Source organism: Haemorhous mexicanus, chromosome 5 (assembly GCF_027477595.1).
Source record: "Haemorhous mexicanus isolate bHaeMex1 chromosome 5, bHaeMex1.pri, whole genome shotgun sequence".
NCBI classification, from domain to species: domain Eukaryota; kingdom Metazoa; phylum Chordata; class Aves; order Passeriformes; family Fringillidae; genus Haemorhous; species Haemorhous mexicanus.
In genome coordinates, this window is record NC_082345.1 from 32,306,548 (window position 1) to 32,328,293 (window position 21,746).

At 38.5% G+C, this 21,746-nt stretch overlaps 1 long non-coding RNA gene across 2 annotated transcripts in view; it reads left to right on the forward strand.

The window, feature by feature from the left end:
- Window positions 1–21,746, forward strand: part of LOC132327527 (uncharacterized) — a 118,446-nt gene that overhangs the window by 31,607 nt on the left and 65,093 nt on the right. For both annotated transcript variants that reach the window (XR_009486542.1, XR_009486541.1), the window contains one exon: window positions 17,892–18,023. This is a non-coding gene — a long non-coding RNA (uncharacterized LOC132327527). The remainder of the gene's footprint in view (window positions 1–17,891; window positions 18,024–21,746) is intronic.

Genomic DNA, 21,746 nt, shown 5'->3' on the forward strand with positions numbered 1-21,746 from the left:
GGAATTCTAATTAGTAGCCACTGTCAACATTGCAGTATCCTCTTGAAAAAGGGGAGAGACGTTATTTCTTAGGGCAAGATTTTTCAATGCATTCAAACATAGGAATATATCTACAGAAAACAAATGTTGGGAAATGTAAGCCTTTACAGTAGGCATAATGTGGGCAATATAGAGGGGGAGGGGTCCAGTTTTCCATTCCCTCTGACTTTCTTCCAGTTTAAAGGCTGCTCTGTATTCTGTCAGTTAAAACATTTCCTGAGGGACCTTTCCAAAGGGAATGGGCCAGATTATTAGAAAAATGTATACTTTGACTTCTACTCACTTCTGGTCCCAATCTAATGGTATAATCCCATATAGCCCCACCACTGAAGGACTTCCATATGGATGGGAGAAACTGTGACCACATCTTCTATGTGTTTCACTGAGCAACACAAAGGCAAACATATGAAGTTAAGTTTTGGTCTTTCTGAGTTCATAGCAAAACTACCATGGATTTTAGTAGCATTAAGATTTTACCACTGGTATGTTTATTGGCCTCTCTGAACTTTCTTTTCTCTGCACTTCTGCTCTGCTGTGTTGTCAGGTTTTTTTGAGAACAAGAGGAAGTGGTTACTGTTTTGTTTAAGCCAATAAATCTGGTTAGGGTTTTGTGAGACTAGAGTTGAAGCACTGCTTGAGGTTGCTGCTGTAATATGTTTTAAAACAGTCTAAGAAAGTACTAGCTTATGGTTATTTACTGTACCACGTTTCACACAGGTTACAGGAGTCTAGAGGCAAGTTGGTTGTTCTGACAGGTGACTTGACAATAAAATGTTAAACAAAACATTAAAACTGTCATTCTGTCCTTACCAGACCATAGAATTAATGGAGCAGTTACTGCTTGCTTTGCCATGAATTCACCAAAACTGTCAACACTATTGGAAACTCTGCTGACATTTGTGGGACTGTTGTCAACTTCAATCATACTTCTGTCAGAATATTTTATTTGCCACAGTAACTGACTGGTGGTGTCATTGCTGGAGGAGTTAAAAGAGCTGTAAATTGTACTCCCCTTCCCTGCCATTAGCAGCAGCCATTGTGGTGTGCACGGTGGGACACTATCACGTGGCTGTATGAAGCATATCAATACACGAAACACGTGTTTCCAAGGCTGGTTATGATTCTAAGCTATCATGACTAATTGAGATTTTGGTGTTGGAGTGTCTGGGCAAAATGAGGGGAAAAAAGGAAAATAAACCCCAGTTGTTAAATTGTTTAGGCTTTTCATAGTGTTTCCATTTTGAAAAGGAAAAGGTAAAGAATAAATTACATAAAAATGAAGCCAAATGTTTGGAAGCTGCACTCTGCAGGCAGAGTTCTGTTGACTTAATCAGATGAAATTCCTGCAGAAAGCCTTCTCCTTTGCTGGTGAAGTAAGTCTAATAGCCTTTCAGGCTAAAACAAACTTTTAGGGATTTGTAACAACAATGCTATGGTTCTACAGAGACAACAACATGTCCATAAATTGAAACTAGTCATCTGACAGTCTCCATTTGTCTGACCTACTTTCTGCTTGCACTCTGTAAACAATCACAAGAAGAAAATTTGGAGATGGCAGAAGGGGCAGTTACAGGGACGGACAAGAGAGGCAGAATGTTACATAGCTTACACATGTTTTATATCTCATAATTTATAACCAGAAGAAAATGAGGGAAGGGGAATGATCACAGAATACTAGTGTCTGATGAAACATAAGCCCAGAAGTATGTTTCCTTCCTCTTGGCTATCACCAGTGACTGCTGTGGGGTGGCTATCTCAAGAGTCACCATAAGGATCTCACTACTTTTTATCTTCCTAGAATGGATGAAGAAAATAGTCCACGTTCTGAGAAAGAGTTTTTTACTCAGGTGTTCGTGTTCCCCTTTCCAGAAGTTGCTATCCCCAAAACCAGAATGACAGAATGTGTGTCTGCATGTCAGTCATCCCAGCAGACAGTCTGGTTCAAGGCTGGTTTTATTTATGTACCAGATGGTCAGGTGAAGCAGCTGAAGATACTTTGCCGCATTGCTATCTGCATGTAAATATTGCTTCATTGATTATGTACCCTAAGCTGGAACCCATGTAATGTGAACTACTCAGTCACATTCTACAGCTAGGAGCCATAACAAAATCTTACTTGGTGTTGGTTTGAAATATTTGGGATCTATAATGTGCTGATCAGTAGGTTCTGGAAATCGCTGTTCTTTCTAACAGAGGTGGGATATCTGTTTTACTCAGAAGTGTATATCTAAAAGAAAGCACTGGAGTCTTTCTATTGAATTGAAAACTCAAGCTACTGTTTTCTTAGAGTTGCACCTTTTTTCCTCTGCTTTGCATTACTTACGGCAAATATCTGTGGCTAGTTGTTAACCTGCTGCAAAAGCTATTAAAAGTTTTACTGAGGCTAGGAAATTTACTGTTAATACTAAAACAGCCCAGTTTGCAGCACTGCCAACACAATGCACATCCTGATCTGCCCTGGATTTTGACATTCAGGGAGATTATTAACTTGTAAACTTGTATGGTTTTCCTCATGAATGAATTCTGCAAGAGGTGCACGTGTAAGTACAGCTTCAATGCGTAGACAAGGCAAATACGTAATCATTCCAAAGCACCATTATGTTCTCCAAAATATTGACAGGTCAAGTAAATAAAGTCATGAAAAATGTTTATTCCAACAGACCTATGTGTAAAGGGAGCCCTAGAAGTCAGTGAGAGCTGTGTGCTTGGAGCTGGTGCAGTACTTAGCACTCAGTTATGAAATAACTGGGCAATAAGACACAGTGACCACGTGGACACAGTAATTATAACACTTGGCAGTGCTTATGTGATGACTGACCTCTTGCCAGTGCGAAAAGCAAGAGCTGTGCCATTCAGCTAAGGAGCAGAAGTTCTAGAGCAGGAAGCAGGAATAGCTCATGTTCTGTTTGGATTTCCAAAGGAGAAAGAGAAGCTGAATAGCGCTCTAGTCCCCAGTGTGTGCAAACACTCTATCTCCCTGAGGGCTGCTCTGCACTGCCCTATCTTCATCATCCTTTCCTGTTCCTTCCTCACCCACTCAATGGACATGTAACTTTGCTGGTGAGCATGGAGGCACTCCAGTTATCAGCAGTTCTTTCTGTAATAATGTAAAGCCTGGTTTAGTGTAAGTCAAATTTTAATGGACAATATTTTTCTTTAAAACATTCTCTTGCTTTGCTATTTCCTCTGCTATTGCATCTTAACTATGTGAGGAGTGATAATAATAACAGCTTTGCTGGCTTTTGCAGCTTTGCCAAGGAAGTAGGTGATAATATGGCAGCTTTCACAAGCAACTTGCATGAAATCTTTAAAAATGTGATCATGAGTCTAGGCTTTAGAAAGCCTAAAGAGTGAAAAAAGGGCAGTAGGGCATGGCAGAGAGGAAGACTTCTACCTTCTGGAACATGTAAAAGCTGAGATAATCTGAGAGCAGTAGCATATAATATTTTTAAAGGGCTTTTCTACAGTTGGTTATTACTTTTATTCTAGCCTCCAGCTGACATATTGTAACCAGGACTCATGGGATAATTATCAGTGTCAAAGAGACCAAGTACTCAGAGTTTGTCAGAAACAGCCTGGAAAAGAAAGATGGAAAAAAGGAAGTCCCCTCCCATGCTAAAAGTACTGGGTCAGTCACAGACAACCTGTGGTGGTAATAGAAAGGTTTTATAAGCAGGAGTGGAAAAAGCGGAAGCCAGGCTATGAAATTTCAGGGCATTGGTCTTTCCATTAATTGTTCATGGGAGAAACACCTGGCAAAATCCCAACAGGAGAGCTTATAGCCTCTTTTCACTTCTCCTTTTGTCTCCTTTCTTTTGTAGGATCAAATGAAGAAGATCTGATCTCTGATTCTGCCCTGCTTTTCCCTTGATGAGAGGAAAGTAGTCAAGACTACTTAACTAGAGGAACAGTGTTTTGTTATCTGTTTTAATCTGGGCTTGTGGATTACTCTAACTCAATCCACAAAAGACAGCAAAGATACAGTGCCTGATATAAAATGACCAACAGTGACTCCTATACATGTCATACCAATGTGATTATTTCTCTGTGTTTGCTGATTCATACAATGCTACTCTACAGCACAGAGATTTCATACTGCACCCCAGCTGTGTTAGCCAAGTTTGCAGCAGTTTGCCAGCTAAACCTACTAAATTCTCATGATAATAAACAGGGTTTGGCTGCAAATGTGTTGTTTGCACTCTTCCTTAGCAAAGGTACTGAAGATCATAATTTTGTGCAAACCTTAGTGTTGGCAGACAATCAAAATAATACTAAGAGCTGGTTTGTCCAATTTAGTTGGACTTCCAAAAATACCTTTTTATAAGGTGCATCTAATGTGCACGGGCTGTATGTCACCAGTGGGATATTCAGGATGAGCGGTTTGCTAAGGACCTTAAAGAAAACTGTCTTCAATAGACTCTTTTTTCTAAAGTGTAACTTTGGGTTCACAGGGAACCCAGCTGTTTTTACTGGTCTCCAGAAACTGCTGCCAAGGTTTTGTTTGTCTAATCTAACAAAAAAGGAGTATTAGGTCAAATGCTTGTGTTAGAGCACTGTAGAAAAAATATTTATGAAGGCTTTATGAAGGAGGTTTAATCCACAGCTTCTTTTTAAAAAAAATGAAATGGAAGATAGTTCAAAACTTTTCTACAAGCATTGTAAGAAAACATTATAAACATATAATAACATATATTTTTAAGATAAATTACTTCTTCCTCTCTTTTATCCCATGTCCTACAGTGGCTTAACTTTAGAATTTTGTACTTTATGATGATCTTGATTCAGAAACTGTTTTTCAGCAATAGGGAACACTTGCTGACTGTGGTACATCCTAATGACATTGTCTATCTCTTCAAAGTTGACTCCTGTTGTAGCAGATGCAGTCTCATGCATCTTGACAGTGAGTGAGTGGCTGAATCTGCATCAGTTGAAATTATTTGCTGTATACATTCTTTTATACTTAAGCATTCTTTCACCATATAAATTCCATACTGGCTTTTATGTCGATAGATTAAATCATATGATGATTTAGCCATGTGTCCTGTTAGTAGATTGTAAAGCAGGCTTAGAGCAGAGATATTTCAGCACTTCCCAATCTGCATGTTGTGATTAAACTGTCTGCCTGCAATGTTGGTGACTGGGGAAGAAGCAACTAAGGAAGCCTGTCAGTAAACAAACTTTATTGCATAAATCTTATCACAAATGTCAGCATATAAAAGAAAATGTAGCATAAAAATGCCTGTATTGATTCACAGCTCCTAGTGGCACTCATGGAATAGACTGGTTGGGCAGAAGATATGTGTGATATATAACAGACCTACTGCAGTTTTCCTTCTTTGATTCTGAGTTGGTCATTTAATCACTGAACCTTCACTGCCTGCTGTCAGTGTGAATTGTGCCGCTGACTGACGCATAGTGAGAAGTCTCCCCTGTTTGTGCTCATGCTATGCCTCAGTGAACTGGACTTCTGACTGATCACTCACCAGTTTCTATGAAGCCATGTTGTTACCTTTTGATAAGTGTGTGTGGGTCTCTTAGGCTGTCTAAAACTGCTACCATTGCTTTTGCAATGTATGTCTTAAGTCTATTAAGAAGTGCTTAGCAGCTATCTTGCAAGAGGGGCAGATAAATTTTGATGTCCAGCTAAGCGCAGCATGGCCGTCCTGCCTATATGATCTGTACATGTGTACACTTGGACCCATTAAGGGACATGTAGGTCTGAGTCTCCTTTCCTCAGTCTTCCCTATATCTACCTCATGTGTATGACTGAATTTGAAAGTTAAACCAAAACACAATTTTGAGATCTGTACTTCATTTCCCCAGCTCCAAAACTGGATGAAATGGAATACTGCTGCTATTTCACTCCCAATAATGGTATTACTGCGAATTAAAATGAAAGACTGAAGTGCTTGAGTACTGCTGTGACTGGGATCATGAAATCATCATACATGGTTGTATTGTAGGTTTGCTTCTTGTTCCTATAGCAACATACAGGCAAGGATCTCAGGGCTCTTTACAAGTATTCATGAATTAAGCCTATGAGGTCAGGGATGGTGATTATTCCTGTTTACTAATAAGGAAATGCAGAGGTTAAACTGCTTGATCAAGGTCACACAACAAATCTGTATCCAAGCCAAAAATAAAAGCTGACTCTGGTCTGTGCTGCAGTCACCAGCTGATACTCTGTTTGAAGAGCTGTGTAGGGCTGAGGGGAAAGCCATGTAAAAAGTCTACAGATTTGTACATTCAAAATGTACATTCCGGGTCAGATTGCCTCACTTAAGTGACCTTATATTTTTATCTCTTTGTCTATCTAAACTTTGCCCTTGTGAAACATCACTATGTCCAGTCAAACCAGGAGTAACATAATTTTGACAAGAGTTTTGCAAATCTCTGACAAAACAAAACTGAATCCTGTGCAAAATTTTTAATGATCTCTCCATGTGTGATTGCTGCTTATTCAGTGGCAAATAGATGAAAAGGTCCAGAACATACCTGGTTAATTTCAGTGACTACATAGACCAAAAAACCCCAAATGTATTTTTACAAAGAACAGCTGTGAATTTTCTCTGGAGTTACCACAGAGCTATTCTACTGTATGATGAAAAAGTAGGGTTTGTTAATTGGCAGCAACAAATAAAGGTGCACTTTCCTGAGTTTCTTTTTAAATCACAGGAAGGGGAAAACTGTAAACTCTGAAAGTTTTTTTCGTATCCAGCCTCTGCTCCTCCTTCTGCACACAGTGCTTGCCAGTGCCAGAGTATTGTGAGCTGAGATAGTAGAGGAGAACAACAGCCTCACTTTTTTAACACCATCATCCCACTGGATACTGTTCGTAGGATCAAAGAGTAGAAAATAGCAAGTGTGCTCTTAGGAATGCCCTTTTTTAGTGTGGGCTAAATAGTATAAAATGCTTTCTTGCTCCCTAATCCCTTAGGCATATAGGTGTCTGACCCAAATCATGCTTTTTCTGGATACCATTCCTTGCAGTTATTAGGCGGATGTCAGGCTGCTTGTTAGCTATATCCTTGTGGTGATGCTGGTTTTTTTTGTTTGGGTGGCTGTGACTGTGAATTTTACACTGCCTAGAGAAATGGTTTGCTACTGTTTCCTCAGGATCGTTGGCTACTATGGCTGTGTTGGAATCTGCTGAAGAGCATGTCAGCTGGGTGAATATCAGTAATTTAGTGAGGAAAAGTCTTGTGAGAGTCGAGCATCACGTTTAGCAATATTTGCAAGTCTAACTAAAATGTTCACAGAGGCACTAAGCAGCAAGGAAGCTTATTGGACTGGCTTTATTGCTTAAAAGGAGCTAAAGCAGGGGTAGGTTAAGGACAGGAAAGGGGAGGATCAGCACTTCCACCTGAAAGATAAAGCAGACCACGAAGTGAAATAGCCATATCAATAGCTATATTTATATCTATATTTAGATATAGATACAGATTAGACATAGATATATAGATCTCCCAGTTGGAATGAATATCCGATAATATTCTCAGCTTCTCAGAAATCCCGCATCCATGAGCATTAAAATCTATGAAACCCTGAAAGGATCAAGTGTAAGGGTCACATAGGGTCCGCTATCAATGTGCGTTTTGATCACTTTGTTGAGTGACAGCTGCACCTCAGCTGTTGCTGTGCCCTCTGAGCTGGGCGGTCAGGGATCTGGAGGACTCAGTCTCAGTATAAGACTCCTTTTTTTTCTTTTTTTTTTTTTTTTTAGTTTACTCTTCAAATATTTCACTAACCTTTTTCTAAAACTTTTGTAGCAATGAGACTTGCTTGAGAATTTTATGTAGCCAAGTGACTCAATAATACCAATCCCTACCTTGCTTTAGAAAGGATCAATTTGTACAGTGTATTTGGGTACTCAGCCTGAATTTTCAGGTGATTTTGACTGTCTGTAGATCCAGGTATGCTAAGGTTTTACTGGTCAGAGAAAGTGAAATGGGAAAAATGTTGCAATAGAGCTTAGATTAAACTGTGGTTCTCTGCTTGACAATCTCGGGTGCAGGCCATTAGTTCTTCTTTTCAAAAACAATATTCACGTTAATCTCACAGAGACCTTTACACTTGTGGCAATAAATGTTTAAGTGAGAATACTTTGAAGAAATGAAATTACAGGCTTTACATGAAGATCTCCTGATCTTTTAGTGCATTGAAGTTTTTCAGAGAAGATTTCTTCTGTATATTTATAGTTTTGCTCTGCTTTCAACAGGTTGGAGATGAAACAAAGAACTGTAATTGTATCTGTAGGGAAGTCTACCTTTCATTTCATTTTCTTTCTCTCCTGCTGCCTTTGAAAGGTGGAAACTCTACTTGCCACTGGCAGCATTTTGTAGCTTGATGGGAGATGGGTAGTTTAGAAGTGCTGAGTAGAGATTTGATTCTGCTGAATACGCTGGGTCCATGATCCATGGCTCAGGGTTTCACCTTGTGGGAATGCAAATGCCTGGTGTTTTCCAGACTAACCTGAAATTTCTCCCAACATTGAGCAAGGGGCATCAGTGAGGTGATAAGCACCAAATAAACCCTTTGCTGTATTTGGAAACAGATTAACAAATGTCACAGACAACACTCTAATAGTTAACTACATGTCAGTGAAGTTATGAACCTCTTTGTCTAGCCGCCACACAAGGCTGATAAATCTAATGGAGAGAAAGCTTTGCAGAATGTACAACTGGAGTCCTGATGCCTGATCTTAGAGGCATTTTCCTAAATGTCAGTTGAGTTGCCACCCAAACGCAGCTGCACTTTGTCTGAAGCATCCTATTCTGAAGTCTTGTAGTCACAGAAGATCCTAGTCAGGTAAATTTACCCCTGTAATTCTGCAGCTTTGATGATCAACCAAAGTACAGCATCAAACTTACCTTGCTACTGTGAAATGCAGCCTATCACTAGATATGATTTTCTGATAGGTGGAAGTGCTTTTCTGAAATGCATTCCTGGAGCTAAGTAGCTCTTAAACAAGTGTAGGAGCCAGCATATTGGTAATTTATCTGTTGCTGATCAGATTAATCTAATTCTAAAAAATTCATGAGATAAACTCTGAATTTTCTTAGCAGCTTCAGTGCAAATCATTTATATCTTGGTGAGTAGTTATGAAGCTTTATTAGGGATAATGAAGGGTGCAAGCTTATCTCTAGTTTCTGTGGAGACTAACCCTGGTATGTAAGAAGAAGAACGTGAGAACAAAGGTGGAATATACCACAGCTGCCCACCATACTTGATATTATTTTTCCTGTTGTGGTAGAGCAGAGTGGACTAGAAGAACCTTTATAAAAGCTGAATGCACCAGATTCTCATCTTTCATGCCTGGTAACACCTCCACTCATGGTCTGATTTAAAGCAACCGAATAAACATGTCTGAAGCAAAACACTGCTCAGACATCATGTGGCCTTTGGAGAGAAACTGATGGAAGAAATTCTACACTCAGGCTGTCACTCACTCAGTTGTTGACACAACTGTTTGGGGGACTGTGAACTGGATCAGGCAACTGATAAGGTTAAAAATAATGCAAATGAAAAGGGATCAGGAGAAGGTACCATCTTCTGTGGAAGGGGAAAGGTTTTGGACTTCTTCCCTGAGCTGAGCTGTGCTTTGCACTGACTCTCTCCCCTACCTAGACAACAGTTTCAATATTTGTCAAACCCTTCCTGAGCAGATGTAGCTCACTAGGTAGAGTAGTGGAAAACTATCCAACCTTGTTTTTCACTCTGCCATTTTAGCACACTAAATTATCTCTAAGGAGGGTCTGGTGAGTACCAGAGCTAGCAGGAGATAAAGAGCAGAAGCATGACCTCCTGCTCATATTTTCAGGGACCTTTAAGTTTAGTTCAGTGTATCTCTGGAAACCCTGTGCAAATGATTGTGTCATTACATGTGGGGTAGGAATGAGTACCAGTGCTAAACAAAACAAATGACTGACTGAGAGGGCAGAGAAGACTTACATGGCCGAAATCCCCTGATTAATGAAACTGAGGTGTCAGCATGAGACAGAAGGATAGCCCTTGTCTTTCTGTATCAGCATGTAAAAATCAGGAGATTTAGAGGTTCGGTGAAGTCTTGGTGCTGAGAACCTGAAGTGCTGTATTTATAACTAGCTGTAGGGCTTTGAAAGAAATGTAGAGTTGAGTGTGAAATAACAAATGGAGATTGTTTTTAAAGGGGAAAATCCCCCATTTAAGTAACAAAGATAATTCGTGGAAAGATTAAATTTAGATTTGCTTATTGAATGATTGTCTATCTTATCATTGCGTAGAAAATAATTAATTTCTTATTTCAATTCCAATGTCCAGCTAATTACACAGACTGGTGGACAGACAGCAGTGTGGATTTCACACATTCTGCATGTTGATCTTGTCCTTCTAGCTTTGATGATCTCTCTTTGTGCCCTAGGGACCATCACCAATGGACCAGTTGTACTAAATTCATAGTACATATAGCAATCTAATTTCCCATTTCAAGCAAACTAAGCATGGTATGCTGAACTGAATTAAGAGTGTGTGGATGTAACTAGGATTTTTTCACTCCTGGAGACTCAGCCACTTGTCAGTAAAATGGAAGCATTAAACTTGTGGTTAACTAACAGTAGTTTAAATGAATAACTAAAATGCAGTGCCTAGCCTTTGCTCAATGCTGCTCTGAGTGAACATGTAGCTTTAAACTTGTTCTTAGGTACAGAGGCTAAATAATCTCACGACCACTTATGAAGTTACCGGAGCCCTTTTATGAACAATGTTTGTATTGGTTATTTTACAAGGGAAATAAAGACTGGACATGTCTACAGGAGACATTAAACTTGTTCTGTGGATAGAGGATGTCATTCCTCAATTAGCTATTTTTACCAAAATATTGATTCCAATTTATTTATGATGCACTTTAAAGACAAATGGTGAAATGTGACCTTTGCATGAAAGTCCATTGATACTCAGAAATGAGGGCATGATTTGATGAGACAGGGATGTTGATGAAAACACAGCTTTATGGGAGCGCTCCGCCTTCCTGGTTTTGCTAAAAACCCTGTCAGAGTGAAAGTGCTACTCCTGATGCAGACAGCTCTTTGATCTGCTGTTCAGTGTAACCCCACAGATACTTTTGTTGGCATGACAGAAAGAGGGGCAGAGGGGAACAACTGTGTTGTTTCAGTGAAGATCTTTTGTCCTTAGCCTACAGCCAGAGCACTAGAAACATCTTTATTTACCTTCAGCTCTTGTCTAAGTGGTGAACCAGTTGTTCCTGTACTTGTGCTGCTGTTCACTCTTTTCTTTCAGCTGTTCTGTGGTAATCCATGTGAGGCTGACCATAAATTGATCAATGAAGTTAATTCAGGTTAAAAACCATTCCCATTCCGTATTTGAAGTTCTGATTGTTCAGATGATATGGTATTAAACAACAGTTCTATACAGGTAGTTGTACAGCACAAATAAGAACAAAAACAGTTGACCAAGGATAAGGACTCTGGAAAAACCTTACTGTTGGTTTGCTTGTGGGTAAAAATGTGAATAGAACTGCCCTTTAAGTGTAAGGTGCAGTTTAAAATTAACTTAGTTTATTAAAAGAGTATGGTTTTGTAGTAAGGGTAATCTTGAAATTTCCATCTTTGTCTGTGAGGCAGGTTTCAATTTCTCACTGATATTCATGGAGAGGTTTGTTCCAGTCTGCCTATATGGGTTTGAAACTGGCTCTCTAATCATACAGATTGTTCAAATTCTTTTCTCCTTGCTTAGTTAAAAGCATTGATCATTTTTCTCCTAATTGCTCTTTTATAACACTGAAAAAAAATTCTGCTTTATGATTATCCTGTTGATCAAGTTCTCTTTTATTTTGAATTGATATAGTGCTCTGATAGGGTGCACAGTGTTCATTAATCTGATACAGGAATAAGCAGCTGTGGTGGTGTGATTTAAATAGTTACCTAACATCTACATCCAAGGCAAACTCAGGGTGACACATCCTTGGAAAGGTTCCTAGTGAAAACTGTCCTGGAGAGAGCATATCCAGCAAACAAAATTACCCAGGGCAAGGTTTGTCAGTTACTGCAATCTGAGAAGAGGCAGCTTGGAAAAACAAACTGGACATTGCTGTAGGGAGGAAATCATGCCAGTGCGTTCTGTGAGAGACTGGGCACATGATGAAGGTGAGGACACCCTCAGAGATGTCCTCCTCAGTGATACTTGGATGGGTCACTGAGGTCAGAAGAGTTAAAATAGTCATGGTTGTACTCAGTGTCTGTGACATGTCTCGCAGCACTAGAACATTCAAATCCTTTGCAGTGCTCTTATTTTAAATATTATGTCCCTTCAATCATTAACATTGGGTAGATCACAGAGTCCATATCTCCTTGCAATTTCAAGGTTTCTTCTTTATGTCAGTTTTATTTTCTGATCTAGTCTAATTTTAAAACTTCTAGTTAACATGGCAGTTGGTACCAACAACATGCCAGTTACTGAACTTCTGGGAGTGTGAGAGGAACAAAGCACACCATTTTTTGAGAGGATTTAAAACCTCTCTCTGGTAAGTACAGGTGGATGTAGCCTCCATATTTTCTGTTTAATAATTACTCCAATCTTGTATTTTCGTATCATGATATAAATACAAATCTTCAGTGCAGCTGAAGAAGGCTGAAGGCTATTTAGCCTAGATGAATACTTTCTCAGTATTTATATAAAGCAGGTAAAAGTTCCTTCTCAAATTGAAAGCTATGTTGTTTTTTTTTTTTAAACTCACCCTTGTTTATTAGGCACTGACGAGGCTTTTCTTCTAAATGATAATATATTGGGTTAACTTTAGCAAGGAACAAGAGTGAGTCTTAAGTAATACTGGTACCACTTTCCCAGAGCTTGAGCACTGGGGCTGCATTTTTGTAAGGGATATCAGCAGTGCACCAAAACCCCCAGTATCATACACGTTGTGTTGCAAAGCAATCCAAACTTCTTGACAACAAAGCTGGAGGATATTCCCATAAACATCTTTCTCACAAAGAACAAAAATAATTTCAAGTTTATGGGTTCACCTACACTATCCCTTGCTATAATTGGTTGCTATGCTTGTATTATATTTTTATTTTACTAAAACTATATAAATCCTGTTTAGAAAAAACTTTGCCAAAGATTTCACTGCGCTATCACTTAACTTGTTATCAATTTTTAATAAAGCATGATGAATAGAATTTCCTAATAGTATATTCATTCTTCACGAGCACTTTTTTCGGGAGAGGTGTGAAGAAATAATACAAACGTGCTATTTCTTTTTACTATTATATCAGATATTATTATAGATTTAAAAGTTTTGTGACTGTTCTCTTATTTCTGGGTGCTAAAGTAGACTGTGACAATCCTGTGTATGGGATGTTAACTTATAGGCTGTGATCATTTTTGTGAATACCAAAACTGCCCAAAAATGCAGTTTTAGGAGGCATGAAAGTAATAATTTTTAGGTCCTGTGCTAAAAGATTTTCCCATTTCAAAAGGAAAATTATGGCAATTTAACATATTTCATTTTGTAACTTAGAAAGTTTAAAAATTGGGTTTTGAAAAGGCACTGTGATTTGGAAATTTTCCTCTTTTTATGATTTTAACCAAAAGTGTGTTTTCTAGACATGAAACAAAATACCATTTTTTTAGCATGAGTAAAATGTTCTGGGTGAACTAGAAAGGAATATCCACGTGTTGGCCAATTCCATGAACACAAAGTATACAAATATAAAGCTGCTCATGGATGCCTGAAATTTTAAATTCATTTTGGTGTGATTCTGTATACTGAGGTTTTCTAGGCCTTTAAACAGGTTGTGTGTGTATAATACATACATACACCAAGCCATGTATTGCACTCACAGCCATTTTGAGCAGTAAAACAGTTGCAGAAGCAGGCAGAAATAGGTCTTCTTTTGTTTGAATGGGAATTGAAAAATTAATTTGTGATCTATACAATATGTGTTTTATGGAATAGATATATGTGTTCTTTGTGTTCCTTAGACTAAGACTTTGGGGAATTTATACCCTGTAGGACTTTTTGACCAGGACAGTGACAAAACTGAGGGTGGTTATTAATTTATTCAAGCAGTGTCAGTTATTCTGGTATATCTATTGAATTTCTTCAATATTCCCCCAGTTTCATCTCTATGGCTCCCACGTAAAATGAGTAGCTGGTTTGACCTTTCTGGTTGCCTTCATCCCCTTCATGGGACTGTTGCTGTTTTTTAATGATATGAATATCAGTTCATGCTGTAACAGTACCTTTTCTAATTGAATTCAGAAAATTGTGTCTATTGAGATGAATCTTTTTGACAGGGGTTTTCTGTGTGGTCAGTATGGACAACAATGAAAGGCACTCCCTGGAGATTGTTATTATTATACTCCTCATGTCACCGAGAGAATTGAAACCTAAGCAGGTTTTGACTTTCTTGAATTCACCCAGAACTGAACCTTCTTCCCTTCTACTAGCATTTGCTACACCTTTGCACCAAAAAGAGTCAGAAAAGTTTTTGATGGCACAAGAATCAGCCATAGAAGTGTGTTTATATGGAATAGAATAAGGTCTGAAGAAAAGTGGAAAATGTTTTTTGCTTGTAGCATTTAAAACTCTGGTTTATAAACATTTGTATTTGATTAACTTCACCCTCAATAATAGCTCTGACTAAGCTTGCAATCCATAATTTTGAGACCACAAAGAACTAAAAAATACAGAATGTCAGGGCTGACATTCTGGAAATGTGTAAAGGAAAGGATAAACAAATAAAACCAGCCCCCACGTTTTGTAAAGGAATGTTCTGTGCACTGAACTACAGTCATGGGACTCACTTGAAATGGTAAGGAAGAGTATGAATTACTGAATGTTGTATCATTTTTGTGCATGAATAAAAGAATGAAAAGGATGTCTCTTGGCAGAAAAGCAAATGTCACATTAGGAGGAAAAAGTTTCTACAGATCATCAATTGAACATTAGTATGTGATACAATCTAATCCAATATGAGGACTGCTAGAGCTCTGCGAACTCGAATGTAGTTTCTCAAGGCTCATTGCATGCACAGTTAATTTCACAAACAATATCTTCTTCTGAAATGGGATTAAATATGGCTAACTTAAGGAACTGCTGTAAATTGTTCCCAGAGGGGTTATTATTTAGCAGGTAGATAGCTGAATATTTCTGCCAGGTAGTATGAAGAATATGTCTGCATCTCTGCTTTCACATTTAAAAAGAAGAAATGGTGCTTCTGGTGAAGCTTTCGGAGAACTAAGAACACACTTCTGAACAGGTGTTGCTGTTATTAAAATTGGTGTTGCTGTTACTAAAATTGCTTACATGCCAGGTTAGCTATATATGGGGATAAGAGTCTATGCTAGACTGCAAAAAAATTACCAGATTAATTCTCAAAAAGATTGAGAAAACATTTTAGGCTTAAATCCTACTTCCAAAACTGAGTTTATCTCATCAAATGTTGGTTGGTATCTGGAAATGATCTACCTCTGAATTCAGGGAAGAGAAGTGGTAACATTTTAGGGTATGCACAATGACCTAGATGTGCATTTCATCCTGAAGGTGACATGAAAAATAGGTCAATAGTGTCTTTTCTGGCCAGCTCAGGACTTTTCTTCACACATCTAATCCAGCATGATTACACATGGCCATCTAGGGATTTATTCAGGAAATTCTACCTACAGCTGTCAATCAGTTATTTCTTTTGGCACCTTCCAAGGCCTAGATTTGTTCAGAAGTAATTTTTCTGCCAAGGAGTTAGGGAATGTATAACTAGTTTGGCCTGTAGTTTAAGGTCCAAGTCTTCTTGAAGGTCCAAAAGAATAGAGTCCTAAGTTACTCTGGCACTTCCAGTCTGTTTATTTTCAGTGCATTTGGAAAAGACACTGCTTTACAGAACAAAATAGTAATTTAGTTTTGTGAAGTACAAGTCTTCATTACATTCACACTACCCATTGCTGAGCTTTTGTCACATGATTCTGAACTATCTTTTCACATCTGCTGATGAACCGTTTAGAAAAAAATGCACAAATAGAAAAGAATTGAATTCCATCTGCAGGATTCACATCCTAACAAAAACATCAGCTAGAAAAGGTCAGTGAACTAAAAGTCTTTTTTTGGCAGTGGAGGTAGGAGGTCCAGAAGAGTTTCTGCAAATAGAAAATGTAAACAAATAATAAATGTAATTCAAAAGAACATAATGTTCATCTTGCAGATAGAACTAGAAATTCACAAACATTTATGCACAATTGAAGGGGGGGTTTAAGACAACCTGTTGTCTGCCTCTTATCTGAGCAGCTGTTTGTAAGAGAATTTTCCACATAGGTCACTGCAGAAAAAGGGTAAGGTGTTGACAGCCTGATGGATGAGTTTGGCTGGCATGATGCCCATCCAGTTGTACAAGAAACACTTTCGTGTACAGTAAGTGTCACACACATTTGGATTGCCTCTAACAGAGTGGCATCTCTTTTAAAGTTATTCACGGAAACCAGAAGATCACTTGAGCTCCTAAAGAGCAAATCACTCATCTCCTAAATGCTCTATCATTAAAAAGAGTAGTGAAAGTTCAAATTGAACTTAGGAGATGCTCTTTATGTGAAAGAGCATCCTTTTAATGTGTGGAAAGGATAATTCTGCTGTGCACATAGAGCTACATGATAAGCAAAGGTCCCATTGCCATGTAGCATTGCACTGTTTGCTAGCACACATTGTTTCAATTAGTTTGTATTGACTGGAATCTAAAATCCCAGGAGTCTCAGCCATTTGGTTTGTGTATGTAACTTAATGTGACTGCAATACAAATAATAAAAGCTTCAAGCCACAGTTTATATGAAGGAAAAGAAAGACATTTCTTTAATTTTACTGGCCAAAGGACAAATACTTGACTGTTTCTTCTAAACCTTTTCCTAACATTTCTGTCTAAAGAAAAGCAGACACCAACATGGTAGACACTTGATCTGTTGATGGATCCTGGTCTATTAGGGCATGGAATTGCAAATATGTCCTTTTTAAAGTCCTGCTACTAGGTGGCTCAGTGACTATATGCAAATCATCTAACTTCAACGAACTTACATGCATACTCATGCATACCATGGCAAATGCCTGCAGCTGGCTGGCTTAACCTTAGGCTGGAAGTGAATTTGGGGAAACTTTGTTTTGTGCTTGTCTGCCAGTAACTTACAGAAAAAGAAAAGTAATTGAGTTCCTTAACTAGTCCATTCCTCTGTTGCTGTATTTGTGAAGTTGCTGTTGTATTTAGCATTTACCTGCTTTTGCAAACTGTTGTGAGGCATCTGCAAGGAGAATTTGCTTCTGTACCTAGTGCTCTCTTGCTATGAGCTGAACAGCTAAAACATGACTGTCATCACCAGCCTGGTTAATACAAAAGCAATACAAGAGATTTTTCCTCTCCTGTTTCTTGACTGCATAGGATAGGAGTTTTCATTATCCTAATATATTTGAATAATGCATTTTTCATATATATATATATATATATATGTGTGTGTGTGTGTGTGTGTGTGTGTGTGTATATATATATATGCATATATGCTTAATCTGTGTCAAGCAAACCTTTGAGATCTCTGCTCTCTGGCAGGGGTTATTAATCTTATAGAAGGAAAATTTATTTTACCCCTGGGAATATGTAATTACCTTCCTTCTCTTGCTGGGGGAGCCTCCAGGTATATGTGCAGGGTGAAAGGTTTTCAAGGTGCTCCACTTTGTTTTGCCCCAGGCCCTTCTAAGAGTTTTTCTACCCCCAGGAAAAGAGCCTGTTTGCTGTGTTACACTGGTAGAAGGTGAACTACTCTGATAGCTGCCTAATCTCTGTAGCCATGTAAGGCGAAGAAGACTGAGATCTAACTTCATTTTGCAGGTGTGAAAATGGACATGGATTTGGAAAGGGCTTTGAGGTGTGTCTGTGCTGGATAGAGGACTGAGTTACTGTCAGATGTACTCTCCTGGGTATATATTTGCAGCACTCCTGTCTGACAGTACACACAAAAAGGTAATTAAATTTCATTTTAATTTCATGTAACATCAATATTTTTAGTAAGAAGTTGACAGGAGGGATCTTCACCGTGTTGGAAGAGATGCCATATTTTAGCTGCATGGCTCTGGCAAACCAGGTATTTTTTTTTTGCTTCTTAGATAACTTTTTTGTCCTTGGGTTTTTCCATGGAATTTCTAATGCTTGCTCTGAAGAGAGATTCATATTTTTCTACTTCTTTTGACTACTAGAAACTCCATATTTTGCTGCAATCTCATAGGCAGCTGGAATGTTGGCCACTATGCTAGCTAGTTAATTAGGGTGTTATGGTAGGTGTTCAGGAGGGAGCATGTATTTCTGTAGAGGTATTTCTAAGTTATGGGTACAGTCATTAACTGCTTAATTTTAGTCCCAGCTGCAGGGAAATGAGTTAGAAGAGCTGTTAACATTTAGCATTGTAACAATACCTTATTTCACTGCTCAACTTACAAATAGACAAAATTTTAATATTTAGCAGAAACCCATCTTTCCTGCAAAAACAAATGGAAAACACTGACAGTACAGACTACAAAAATGATGACATTGGAAAATGTGTCATGAAACTGGAGAAAAACCCCCCAAACACTGCTTTGTAATTACAAATGCTTTCTTCTGCAGTATGCCCTATCTCACTGCCTCAGAACTGAAGCCCTGGGCTTGGCAAAGACTGTGCTGATTGAAATCTAGAGTGAGTGATTCAAATGCAGAGATGTCATTCTTGAGTCATCCATGCCCACCAGATCTTTTACTGGCTTGACAAACTGTTCAATTTAAACTGATACTGTGCTCTGTGTATAGACAAAACTGGAGGTTCCAGCCAAGGTTTCCAAGTCTCACATGCAGTGAACTGAAACAAAATGTAAACTCTGAGTCAACAAAAAACATTATGGGTTTTGAGCAAAGGAGGCATTGCCATAATTGCCTTATTATTGTGTGTCAGTGCAATAGTATTGTAGTAGTATTTGTATAGATAGTATTAGATAATAGTATTGTATAGTATTTGGATACAATAGTATTTGTAGTCACCAGTGCCTACAAAAGTTGCTGAAGCATGAATTAAAAGTGGCTCAGCAGGACAACCTGTGCTTTCACTGTCATTTGGGCATGAGTGCACACAGCCTCCTTGCCTGCCTCCCTGCTTGATACAGACATGCACAGCTTTTATCCTCCCTGGCACAGGTTTAAATTGTTTCCAATGCTGATCTTCCTTGGTGACTCTGCAGAGAATGGGCTTGCTCCACACTGCTGGACTGAGTGACCACAGCAGCAAGGTGCTGGGCAGAGTCACTCACTGGTGGATGGTTCTGCAGAGAGGGCACAGTCCTCAGCCATGCAGGCAAAGCTAAGAGTGCTCACAGACAGCAGCCTTGGTCACAAAGCAGACATAAAGAGCTAAAATGCAGTAAATACTGTATAAATTCTTTTTTATCAATGGAAGCAAAAGCTACTGTAATGGAAAGAGTACTATTCCTAACTACATATATAGCTGCACGCATAAGATATATAAGACATTCAGAAAAGAGGAAACAGTTTAGAGGCTGCTGTCTGTCAAAGTTCTGCACTAATCTTGTAAAGTAACTTATTTTGTACTTATGGATTTCTTTGCAAATGAAACTATTTCAATGATTGTTTTGGTGTATAATACAAATAGGACTATGGAATGAACTTGATATAGGACTGAAGAAGTAAGCTATGGATCATGAATACAGTATGTCCTGTAGTAGGGGTCAGCTATTTTATGCATACTGAATAATACTAACCAATCCTAAAACATGAGGAAACATCCAATTCCGATGATTTACCCCATCAGATGTTGTCATCTCTAAGGTCAGATCCTTTTGATAATGTTACAAGAACAAATCTATTTTTACCCAGCTCTGTTCAAGTATCATTCACTGGCTCTGCAAGTGCTTTGGTCCAAAGCCTGAATGAACAGGTGTAAGAATATTATCTGACCAAATCTGAACTCATGTATTTTATATATTGTACATACTCACACTTTTATTTATAAAATGAGTTCACTGTCCCTGGCATTTCACTTGCACTGTTTCTGTTTGTCTGTGGAAATCTGTAATGAAAGAAAGCAGCACCAGTAACTTCTAAGATTTCGTGAAGACAAGCAAGTAAAAACTAAGTGAAAGATGAGAGGTTTTTTCCTCTTAGCTGATGTAGTGAGCTAAACACAAAGTTTATTTTAGTCTTTTAGTCTTCAGGAGTAAACTAAAACAGTCACAGCGGTTTGGTTTTGTCTATGTTGCTTTTTTTCCTTTTAATTTAAGGTTTTTGCCTACCAAAACTACTGAGAAATATAAGAAAATTTTAAAATGTCTGTAATGTATATTTTTTTCAAGAAAGAACATGGGATACAACCAGAATGTTCATGGTTTTTAAGGACACTGTGTGGGAGTGTATGTGTCTGTTTAGTTTTTGGCAAAGATTTTGGAAGGAAGAACTTAAAACGTTATCATTATGCATTCTACAAAGATTTTTGCATTTTGTGTATGGACTTTGAAAGCTTGGGAATTTCATGTCTGTAGACACGTCTGAGACACATAGCTCAGGGTGCCTAAAGCTACTAACAATTATTCTAGGGTTCATTGGTAAGATAAAAAGAAAATACATATAGACAAAATGCAAGACCCATTTTGGAAATGTCAGATCACGTAAATTTTAGACATGCTAGAGTCAAATGATTTAATGTGTACTTTTTAACAGGGATTTGATAGCTGAGCAGCAGGATGACATTGGCAAGTAAGCTCTGTTCCTTGTTTGGAGGTGGCTCATAGCCACCATGTGCATAAGCGTGGAATTTTTAGCAAGCATTTTTAGCAAAGTCTGTTAAAGTTGGAGCTCACCACCCTTCCTTTTTAACCAGGGTCAGTGTTTTTTACTGAAGCAAAGTTAAAGCTAATGGAGCTAATTTATTCAAGACAATAATCTAAATGAAAGCATAAAACCTGTATGCAAGTACAATTCCAAGAGAGACAGATAGCACTCTGTGTTGTTAAGTCTCCACAGCATATCCTAGTATGGCTTTGTGTATCAGTTCCTCATAACTTTGAGAAGATTTAGCAATTTTGGCTGCACTTTTCCATTGCTGATGGAAAACATGAGGTGGAAAACTTTGACAAATAGCAGCCAAGTGATTGAGTAATTTCTGAAAGGAAAGCTTAGGGAAGAATAAGTTTCTTTATTCCTTAAAAAATACTCTCAAAAGTTGTCTCTGTTGTGTTGTAGTGTGGCCTAGAAACTGGGGAAGATGAGAGAAGGAATGGGAGGCATCTCGATGACAGAGAGGAGTCATGAAGATGGTGCAAGAAGAGAGAGAGAATTAAGAGGGAAGCTGAGTCTGGATATAAAAATGAGATGATTATAAGCTGGGACTTCAGTAAGCAAAAAGGAGGACAGGTGGCCACAGGGATGTAGAAGGGAGTTCACATGTCGAAGTCAAGGATGGAAGCTGCTTGAGAGAAGCCCTGAGAGCATGGGAGATTGGTTAGGGTCATTGAAGACAAAGCAGGAATGGAGTAACTTGTACACAGATGAGCAGGAAATTGGGAGGATATTCCACCTGGGAGTTGTTGGGAGAGCAGTGACTTTGGAGGGAAGGCAAAGGAAGAGAGCTGAGAGTGCCTTAGCAAGGACAGTGGGACTGATATAGGAGGCTTGCTGAAGAAGGAGGAGCTGCTATTACAGAAAGTC